The sequence below is a fragment of the Arachis hypogaea genome, chromosome 1, assembly GCF_003086295.3.
Source record: "Arachis hypogaea cultivar Tifrunner chromosome 1, arahy.Tifrunner.gnm2.J5K5, whole genome shotgun sequence".
NCBI lineage: Eukaryota > Viridiplantae > Streptophyta > Magnoliopsida > Fabales > Fabaceae > Arachis > Arachis hypogaea.
Window position 1 is genome coordinate 49,273,234 of NC_092036.1, and position 11,278 is coordinate 49,284,511.

Consider the following 11,278-nt stretch of genomic DNA (forward strand, 5'->3'; position numbering starts at 1 on the left):
ATCTTTTCGTACAAAAGTTTTGGTTGTCACAAGTAACAAACCCCTGATAAAATTGATAACCGAAGTATTTAAACCTCGGGTCGTCTTCTCAAGGAATTGCAGGAAAGTATGATTTATTTTTGGTTATGAAAAGGTATATTTTGGGGTTTTGAAAATGTGTAAACAAGTAATTTAATTGATAAGAAAAATAAATTAATAATTAATAAAACTCTTGGCAATGTATGAAAACTAGAAGTTCTATCCTACTTATCCTTATCAATGGTGATGAGAATTATATTTTTTCTCCCACTAAGTCAACCTCTAACTATGAAGATCAGTCAAGTGGACAAATCAATTTAACACCTAAAGTCCTAGTCAACTCCTAAGGAAAGACTAGAGTTATAGGAATCTAAATCAATCAGCAAAGATACAATCATCAATCGCGATGAGTTTGACAACTCAAGAGTCACCAATTAATCAACTAAAGCCATGAATATAAGAAACTAAATAAAAATCATATGTCTGAAATACCTCAATTATTAATAAAAGAAATCACATCCAACATGGGGAAAATTCATAAGTTAAATTGAGATGATAAATAAAAGGAATATTGAACCTGTAATGAAGAAGAAATAATCCCAATAAGATAAATCCTAAATCCTAATCATAATTCCTAAGAGAGAGGAGAGATCATCTCTCTCTAAAAACTACATCTAAATTCTAAAACTATGTATGAATGTATGTTGTATCCTCCATTTTTTGATGAATTGATGGATTCCCTAATTTATAGCCTTTAATCTGTGTTCTCCGGGCTCGGATCTGGACCAAAAAAGGGTCCAGCAGTAGCTGGGGCCGACTTCCACAATTTCTGCAGATCATGCACGTCACGCGTCCACGTGGGTCACGCGGTCGCGTCATCTGGAGTGTTGCTCTTCCACGCAGTCGCGTTAGTCACGCGTCTGCGTCATCTATGTTTCGCATGAACCACGCTTTCGCGCCATGCACGCGTTCGCACAGATGCCACTTTTCGCAAAGCACGTGTTCGCGTCATCCACACGGACGCGTCGCTGCCGGTTTCTTCAATAACTCCAATTCGTGCTTTAATTCCATTTTTGTATGTTTTCTTTCCATCCTTTAAGTCATTCCTGCCCTATAAAACCTGAAAGTACTTAATATACAAATCACGGCATCGAATGGTAATAAAGGATAATTAAATTTAATATTTTAAAGCATAGAAAACATGTTTTTTCATATGTCATATCATAAGGAAGGAATTGTAAAACCATACAAATTCATATGAATAAGTGGGTGAAGAGTTGATTAAAACACTCAATTTAAGCACAAGATGAATCATAAAATAGGGATTTATCAACCTCCCCACACTTATAAAATAGCATGTCCTCATGCTAAATCCAAGAGAAAAGAGTAAAGGTAAAATGGTGGAATCTTATGCAATGCAATCTATTCTAAATGCAAGCTACCTAGATGAGTCATGCAATTCTAGTTATTATTCACTTGTATATAAAGCTTACATGTAGTTAAATTAATTCATATCTTCAAGGAATCATATATGGACAATTAAGGCCAAATCATATTAAAGCACAGTCACAATTGAGTTGAGTTAAGATAGTTCACAACTTGCAAGACAATTAATAATTAAATATGGATATATGAGAATGAGCTGTTGAACTCTCACTGGATTTTGTGTTTACTCTCTAATCACTCAGTGTTTGGGGTTAATCACTCTCTTCTTTTCTAGTCATGCTTTCTAAAACTTTGTTTTTCATCTAACCAATCAACAAATATGGAATATAGACATACAAAAATCATGAGGTCTTTTCCCAAGTTGTAATGGGGCTAAGGTAAGGGTAATGGTGTACATATAAGGCTAAGTGAGCTAACAAAGTGAATCCTTGATTAGTCTAAGATCTCACCTAACATACATGCCTTATAATTTCAAAGTTCTCTTACCTACTTACCCAAATTTTTCCACTTTTGTATTACATGCTCATGCACCAAATTTAATTTTTGAAATTTATCCCATGTGTATTGATTCTTTTTATTTGCATTGGGGGAATTTTTGTATCCCCTTATTTAAATACTAAATATTTTTTTTTCAATGCACATGGTAATTTTATTATTTTGATTTCACATGAGCATGCTTCCCGAATTTTCAAATAACTTATTCAATTTAATTCCCTACTTTGTTTCTTTCATCCAATGTTCCCATAAAATTCCCCATACTTAAATTATACACAATATCTATCATAAGCTAACCAAGGATTCAACTTGGAATTTTTATTTTGTTTTTCTGCTTAAGGCTAGTAATGTGGTTATAAAATAGAAAGGGGTTAAAAGGCTCAATAATCTCTTGGTATGTATCTATATTCTATAATTGGATATACAGATTAAAACAAAGTAAAGATTGCAAACATAAAAAAGAAGCACGAAACACACAGGAATGAAATTTATGGTTTGATGTAACCATACAATTAAGCTCAAAACTCGCGGGCTATGTGTTCTCAAGCTCAGAAATCATATATCAGTTATGTATGTCATGCAAGTAGAAATCAAGGGTTTCCATTCAACTCAATGTAAATCTTAAGGTGTCCCTTAAAATCTTAGTGTTCCTTCTTGAAGAAATGTTGTTAACTAACTAACATGTAATGCTATATATACAAGGTATGTGGATTGTTTTAATTTACTAAAGTTCCTAGTTTACTCTTTTATTTTCAATTAAACCAACTTATCATATGCTAAAAGGGCAAACTATACTAATTAATCCACTTAATATATAACTAGTAAACTAAAAAGTGTAAATTAAGCTAAAATATCTAATATATATACAACCCAAAGTGTAGAATGCAAAAATACATCAAAATCAAAAAGAGAAAAATGTGCAAATAAAATACAGAAAATGAACAAAATAAGATAAGAGTCTGTAGTGGTTCACCAAAAATATATGCCAGAGATGGCGACCTCCCCACACTTAAATAATAGCATCGTCCTCGATGCTCACTCAAATTGGGTGTGAAGAAGTGTCATCTCTGAAAGGATGGGCTGCTGGTGTCTCTGTGGTAGGCTGAGGGTCTGTAGTCTCCGTAGGAGGAGCTGTCTGCTGAAGCGGGGGCTCTGTCTGTAGAGGAATTTCTGGATTTGCGGCCTGTAGCTGGTGGTGCTCCTCATGTTGTGGTGCAGTGTGCTCAGGTCCTCCCTGTTCAGCCTGGGTAGGTGCCTCCTCCTCATGATCACTTGCCTCCTCCTCAGATGTATCCAAGGGTGTGTAGGGCTCAGAGGGGATGTCACCACCGGATCAGATCATCAACTTGAGGTGCTCATAGCGTTGCTTGTAGCAACGCTCAGACCTCTCATAACATTGCCTGTTGCGACGCTCAGACCTCTCAAATTGCTGGTGGTGGTGGCGCTCCATCTGGTCTAAGCGGTCAAAGAGTCGGTACACCAGAAGATAAATGGGCTCAAGAGCAGGTGGGGGTGCGGTGGATGGAGCTGGGGCAGTGGATGCTGAAGGGGCAGCCGAAGACGTAGCTGCCTCAGCAGAGTCAGTGAGGAAAGGAGGTTGGTAGCCTAGAGCCTGAAACGTCCTACTGTGAGGGATGATCTTCCTGCAATACGCGGCAGAAGGCTTTTCATCAGCAATATCCCAAGGTACCTCAGCTCGGCGACCTAACTGAGTAATCAAGAATGGAAAAGGGAGGGTGCCTCTGACATGGACCCTGGCCATGTAATACTGGATGAAGTGAGGGAGATATAGGTCCTTACCTTCCATCACACACCAGATGAGGGTAATCATAGCAGCTGGCACTTCAGTCTCATGAGTGCTCGGCATTACGTAGTTACTCAGAATCTGTTGCCAAAGTCGAGCCTCATCATTCAGATACATCAGCCTGATTCCCTTAGGTACCAGTGTGCTCTTTCCCATGACCCATGGAACAGTAGGATCAAGAGCTATAGTCCTTTTCACGGCATCCCAGTCAAATCTCATGAATCTCATATCCTCTTCAACCCTTTGGTAACCGTCTGGTTGATCTAATTTAGGTGGGAACTGGAGTATATCTTCTATTGCTTCTTCAGTGATCAGAATCTGTTTGCCTCTGAGCTGTACTGCATCCAGGGATGTTTTAAAGTAGTTACAGTAGAATTCTCTGACCCAGGATGAGTTGATCTCAGTCAAGTTTCTCTCCAGGAAGAACCAGCATCTCTGTTTAATTTGGTCTGAAGTGTATTGCTTGAGTTCTTCTGGAATTTTGAGTGTCCTTTCCAGGTATAGGTTCCTGGATGTGGCAAAAACTGGGTACTTCAGCTCATAGTATTTGTTTGCAAATTTTACCGGGTTAGCCGTAGGTACCAACTGATCAACTTTTTCCTGCGGGGTACAGTTCTTCTCCCACCAGGAATAATCATGCAGAATGTCAAGGATGGCCATAGAGGATTCGCCTCGTTTCCTTTTGCTAGTGGTTGCTTTGCCTTTTCCTTTGCTTTGAGTGTCAGACATCTTGGAAGCAGAAATTCTAGGATATAATTGAAGAATAAAAGTAGGAAAATAAGTAGGAAAATAGAATATTTGCAATATAAGCACAGAGTGGCAAAAAAGCAAGGGAAGCATGAAATCAGTCAAATATATGTGCATTTTGGATTGTGGTCACGTGGAAAAGTCTGAAAATAGAAATCACAATCTAAAATATATGATAAGTGGAATTCCAGTTAATTAGGAAAAACAATGATCATAACCGGAGTTAGAAAGTTAAAGTAGTCAGGTAAAAAGAGAAGTTAGAAAGTTAAAATGGTTAGTAAGTAAAAAGGAAGTTAGAAAGTGAAAATAGTGAGTTAGTAAAAAGACAGTTAAAGTGAGTGGCATGATGATGGGTTTCCTAGTTAACAATAAATCCACAAAGTTAAAGAACAATCAACTCATATTCAAGCAAAGATATTAGTTTATTGATGACAATTCAGATAGATACAAGAGTTGCAAAATTAAAATGAAATCATCAATAAAGCAATTTATTAACTAGGGAATCAAAAGGAATAAGAATGATAGCCTGTGCAGACATGAATCGGTTTGGTTGAAATCAAGTAATGCAAAATATTAAGTGTCCAAACTCAATACATGAAAACAAGTTGCAGAAAATTGGACAGCATTCCGGCTAAAATTGGATGTTCCCAGGTAATAAATAGCAAGAAAAACAGTTCATATGAGATGGAAAAGGTGTTGCAAAGAGTCACAAATAGCAGGAACATTAAAGATCAGTGTAAGAGCAGCATGAAACATGAAAGAACAGCATATGAACAGAATTATTGTCACAGCCAGATCAAAATTGCGAAATAGATAAAACAGGTAATCAAGAACGGTGCAATTATCAGGCCTAAATCCACTAACCATATCCTAGCTACCTAACCACCTAGAGTCCACTATGATCATGCATCTCTAACTATCATAATTCGAACAGAATCTGAAAAATATGCAACTATCTAACTAATGATAAAGGAATCGGTGTTCGGCGGAACCTGGTGTGGGAAGGACCAGAATTTGAGACAGAGAGAGGAGTAGTGGTGCTGGCGGCTGTACGGCGGTGGCATGGTGGTGGCACGGCGGTGGTTCGGATAGGGGTAGTGACGGAGGGTTGTGTTTGTGGGGCTGGTGTATGGTGAAGGAGGGGAAGGAGAGGAAGGGGGCGAGGGGATGGGGCTGTGGTGGTGGTTGGAGGTGGGAGGCGGTGCTGTGGAGGTGGTTCGATGGTTGGGGCTCGGGGAGGGTATAATGGCGGAGGGGGGTGGGTGAGAAGGAAGGGAGGTGAGGGAGGAGAAGAAGGAAAGAAAGAAGAGAGGAGGGGTGTCGCCGGGTGGTTGGGGGTGGTAGGCGCGGCGGTGGTGGTGGCTGTCGATGGAGGTTGGCAGTGGAGGGGGGTTGCAGAGAAGGAAGGAGAAGGGGGGAGGGGGGCGCGACGGGTAGGGTTTTGCGTGAAACACACGATCGCGTGATTTTGGCAAAAGGGGTATGACGTGGTCGCGTGATTGACGCGATTGCGTAAGTTGGGTAAAAGATGAGTGACGTGGACATGTGAGGCACGCGAACGCATCGCTGTGAATTATGCTAGACGCACAATTCCAGCGTCGTTTTGGCGTAACTCACTGTTTAATTTTGGGGGCCATAATATCCACGCGACGCGGACGCGTCGCTTTCGCGTGGGATGAGTGTTGTGCAAGTGACGCGTTCGCGTCAGGGATGCGAACGTGTGGGCCATTTTGTGCTAAACGCACATGAGCCGCATGATTCTAGCCCAACTTTCTGGGCGTTGGATCTTTATGCCGATTTCCATTCCACGCCCATGCGTGGCCTGCGCGCTCGCATGGGGTGATATATTTTATTTTATTTTATTTTATTTTATTTTATTTTTTATGCAGTATGCAGAATGCAAAATGCAGAATGCAATGCTAATATGAATGTTATGCACAATTCCAGGTTCAATCAAAATTCAAAAACAAACTAAAATGGAAAAGGAACGATCATACCATAGTGGGTTGTCTCCCACCTAGCACTTTTAGTTAAAGTCTTTAAGTTGAACATTTGATGAGTTTCCTGTTATGGTGGCTTGTGCTTAAATTCGTCCAGAAATCTCCATCAATGTTTGGAATGCCAACATCTTCCGGGGTCCCAAACAAGGCACATAAAGCCCTTGAGCAGTTTTAAACAGGTTCTCAGGCTTCCGGTGTGCTGAATGTTAGAATAGACTCTAGGATCCTAAACTTTGCTTTTACACCCGTCTTTGTCTTGATCTATATTTTTCCAGCCAGGTGATAAGTATTCTGAATTCTCACTGCAGTGACCAAACAGCTTCCGAGATCCATACAATTGAGCTTGGTACCAATCCTTGCACCTCAAATTGAAGTGTGAAACCTCATTGAATCTTGCATACCAACTCTGAGTACGAGTCATTTCCCTTTTGCTCTTAAAGCCGCAAAGAGCTCTAAGCTAGCCATCTGTTTCAAGTAAACCATATTCAAGTGGAAAAGTAAAGATAAAAGCTAAGGATTTTACCCACTTGAAGTTTGTATTGGGCGGTAATGGCCTTGGGATAGGTGTTTCCAGTGGTTTTGCAAGCTCTACTCCCTTGTGGTCTTCTATGAATTCCTCCACTTCTTTGCGAACTTCTTCCATTTCAACCATGTCTTGATCAAAGCCCTTGATTTCTTCCTCATCACTTGAGTCATAATTGGGAGGTTGAGAAAAGTCTACCTCTGCATCATCTTCGTATTCACTTGGGGAAGATTCTTCTATCTCAAAGAATTCACTCGCAGATGCAAGTTCATTACTAAGAGAACTTGACTTGTGATTATCATCATCAAGGAAACTTGCATCTTGGGTTATTCCGTCCAGTTCTTCATAAGATACCTGCTTCGGGGGTTGTGCACAATCCTCCTTGGCATCAATTGTAACGTCTTTGACGGAATTCTCCACACCTCTGGATTCCCCTGGAGGTTCAGCATCTCCTAAGTCTTCAATCAACTCTTTTTCTTCTATAATGACAGCTTCCTCTACTTGTTCCAGTACGAAGTCATGCTCCGAATTGTCTACTGGAGTTTCTAGTATCTCCTTCATGCTACGTTCTTCATTAGATTCTCCATATGAAGCTATGGGAGTTCCTTGAGTGTCCGAACGTCTGGAAGATAATTGATTTATTGCTTGCTCCAGTTGATGAAGGGTTGCATGAAATTGATCTTCTGATTCTTCGAAGTGAGCCTGTGATTCCTGAGGTGATGGATATGGACATGGTACATAGGGAAGTGGTGGTTCTTGGGAGTAATTGGGTTGGAATTGGGGCGGATAAGGATCACATGGTGGTGAATGGTGAAAAGGAGCTTGTGAGTGTGGTGGTTCGAAGCTATGTTGAGAGGATGGTTTATGAGCACAGGGTGGGCTCGTTGGTAACTACAAGGGGGTCCACCATATCTATCAGCTTGGTATGCATTGTAGAATGGTCCTTGTCCATGATATCTTGGAAGGTGTTGTTGCCTAAAGGGTTGATCATACCCTCTTGGCTCCATCCATCTTTGATTGCTTAGACCTTGATGCATATTCCTATTATAGCTTCCATTCCTTTCAATAAAATTAGAACCAAACTCAAATCGAGAGGGGTGAGAACTCATAGTAGTTGAGAGAAAAAAAGGGAAAACAAAAACAAATAAACAAGTAAAGAAAAAAATATTTACAATAAACAATAATAAGGCACACGTTCGCAATTCCCCGGCAACAGTGCCATTTTGACGATCGGATTTTCTATCGGTAAAGAATTTCACAAATATGATCGCGTTGTAAGTATAGATTCTAAACCAATAGAAAATCTTTTCGTACAAAAGTTTTGGTTGTCACAAGTAACACACCCCTGATAAAATTAATAACCGAAGTATTTAAACCTCGGGTCATCTTCTCAAGGAATTACAGGGAAGTATGATTTATTATTGGTTATGCAAAGGTAAATTTTGGGGTTTTGAAAAGGTGTGAACAAGTAACTTAATTGATAATAAAAAAAATTAATAATTAATAAAACTCTTGGCAAGGTATGAAAACTGGAAGTCCTATCCTAGTTATCTTTATCAATGGTGATGAGAATTATATTTTTGCTCCCACTAAGTCAACCTTTAACTATGAAGATCAGTCAAGTGGAAAAATCAATTTAACACCTAAAGTCCTAGTCAACTCCTAAGGAAAGACCAGAGTTATAGGAATCTAAATCAATCAGCAAAGATACAATCATCAATCGCGATGAGTTTGACAACTCAAGGGTCACCAATTAATCAACTAAAGCCAAGAATATAAGAAACTAAATAAAAATCATATGTCTGAAATACCTCAATTATTAATAAAAGAAATCACATCCAACATGGAGAAAATTCATAAGTTAAATTGAGATGATAAATAAAAGGAACATTGAACCTGTAATGAAGAAGAAATAATCCCAATAAAATAAATCCTAAATCCTAATCATAATTCCTAAGAGAGAGGAGAGAACCTGTCTCTCTAAAAACTACATCTAAATTCTAAAACTATGTATGAATGTATGTTGTATCCTCCCTTTTTTGATGAATGGATGGATTCCCCAATTTATAGCCTTTAATCTGTGTTCTCTGGGCTTGGATCTGGACCAAAAAAGGATCCAGCAGTTGCTGGGGCCGACTTCCGCAATTTCTGCAGATCGCACACGTCACGCGTCTGCGTGGGTCATGCGGTCGCGTCATCTGGAGTGTTGCTCTTCCACGCGGTTGCGTCAGTCACGCGTCTATGTCATCTGTGTTTCACATGAACCACGCGTTTGCGCCATGCACGCATTCGCGCAGATGCCACTTTTCGCAAAGCACGTATTCACGTCATCCATGCGGACGCGTCGCTGCCAATTTCTTCAATAACTCCAATTCGTGCTTTCCTTCCATTTTTGTATGTTTCCTTTCCATCCTTTAAGTCATTCCTGCCCTATAAAACCTGAAAGTACTTAACACACAAATCACGGCATCGAATGGTAATAAAGGATAATTAAATTTAATATTTTTAAAGCATAGGAAACATGTTTTCTCATATGTCATATCATAAGGAAGGAATTGTAAAACCATGCAAATTCATATGAATAAGTAGGTGAAGAATTGATAAAAACACTCAATTTAAGCACAAGATGAATCATAAAATAGGGGTTTATCAATCGTAAACCGGAAAGCATTAACCCTAAACCATACCGTTAAACGTAGAGTATGGCCTGTAAATTGTAAACTACACACACTGGACCGTTTAATAATGGACCTTATACCATAAACCCTGAACCATAAACCGTAAACCATTAAATCATGAACCATAGGTACGAAACAATTCAATCTCAATACCTAGTCACTATACCGTGAACACTAAACCGTACCACGTAAAACCTTAAACCTGAACACTGTACCGTGAAACTGAACCGCGAGCCGTAAATCCAAAACCATAATTTTTAAGTAATAAACAGTAAAAAGTAAACTGGGAACCGTAAACCCTAAAATTGGAAACACAAATCCATGAACCGTAAACCAGAAAGCATTAACCCTAAACAATAGAACCATTAAATGTAGAGTATGGCCTGTAAATCGTAAACTACACACACTGGACCGTTTAATGATAGACCGTATACTGTAAACCCTGAACTATAAACCGTAAACCGATAAATTATGAACCATAGGTACGAAACCATTCAATCTCAAAACCTAGTCACTAAACCGTGAACATTAAATCGTACCACGTAAAACCTTAAACCTGAACACTGTACCGTGAAACTGAACCGTGAGCCGTAAACCCGAAACTATAATTTTTAAGTCATAAACGATAAAAAGTAAACTGCGAACCGTAAACCCTAAAACCGAAAACATAAATCTGTAAACCGTACACATTGAACCGGAAATCGCTTACCTTAAACTACTTAACCTAAACCGTAAACCATGAACCATAAATAGGAAAGCATTAACCCTAAACAATAGAACCGTTAAACATCGAGTATGGCATGTAAATCCTAAACTAGACACAGTGGACTGTTTAATAATAGACCGTACACCGTAAACTCTGAACCCTAAACCGTCAACGGCTAAACCATAAACCATAGGTACGAAACCATTCAATCTCAAAACCTAGTCACTAAACTGTGAACACTAAACCATACCACGTAAAACCTTAAACCTGAACACTGTACCGTGAAACTGAACCGCGAGCCGTAAACCCAAAACCATAATTTTTAAGTCATAAACGGTAAAAAGTAAACTGGGAACCGTAAACCCTAAAATCGGAAACATAAATCCATAAACCGTACACATTGGACCACAAAAATCATAAAATATATACCCTAAGCACTAATTCATAAACTAATAACCCTAAACCGATAATACTAAAACTCAGATTTGGTATAAAGTTACTTAAGCTTAATAATTTGGCATGATTCATAAAATATGGGGAGGTTAACTCAATTTAACTTCAATTTATCCGTATTAGATAAAGGTAACGCATGTTCTATTAAAAGAAGAAACTCTAAACCGCACCTAGTGGTATCCATAATACCATATCCCACATAATTAAGGCCATTAATTAATATTCCAAGGTAGGTGATGGTTAGTCTAAGACTACGAGCAGCAACATGGTGCAATAAAGTGGAGACCATGCTGCATGAGTACAAGAAGGAGGCTTCGAGTGAGTTGAATACGCACAAAAATTACTACAAACTATATTGTTCCATATTCTGCCGCAAAGAACATGAATACTAGAAGGAAGCCCTCAAGC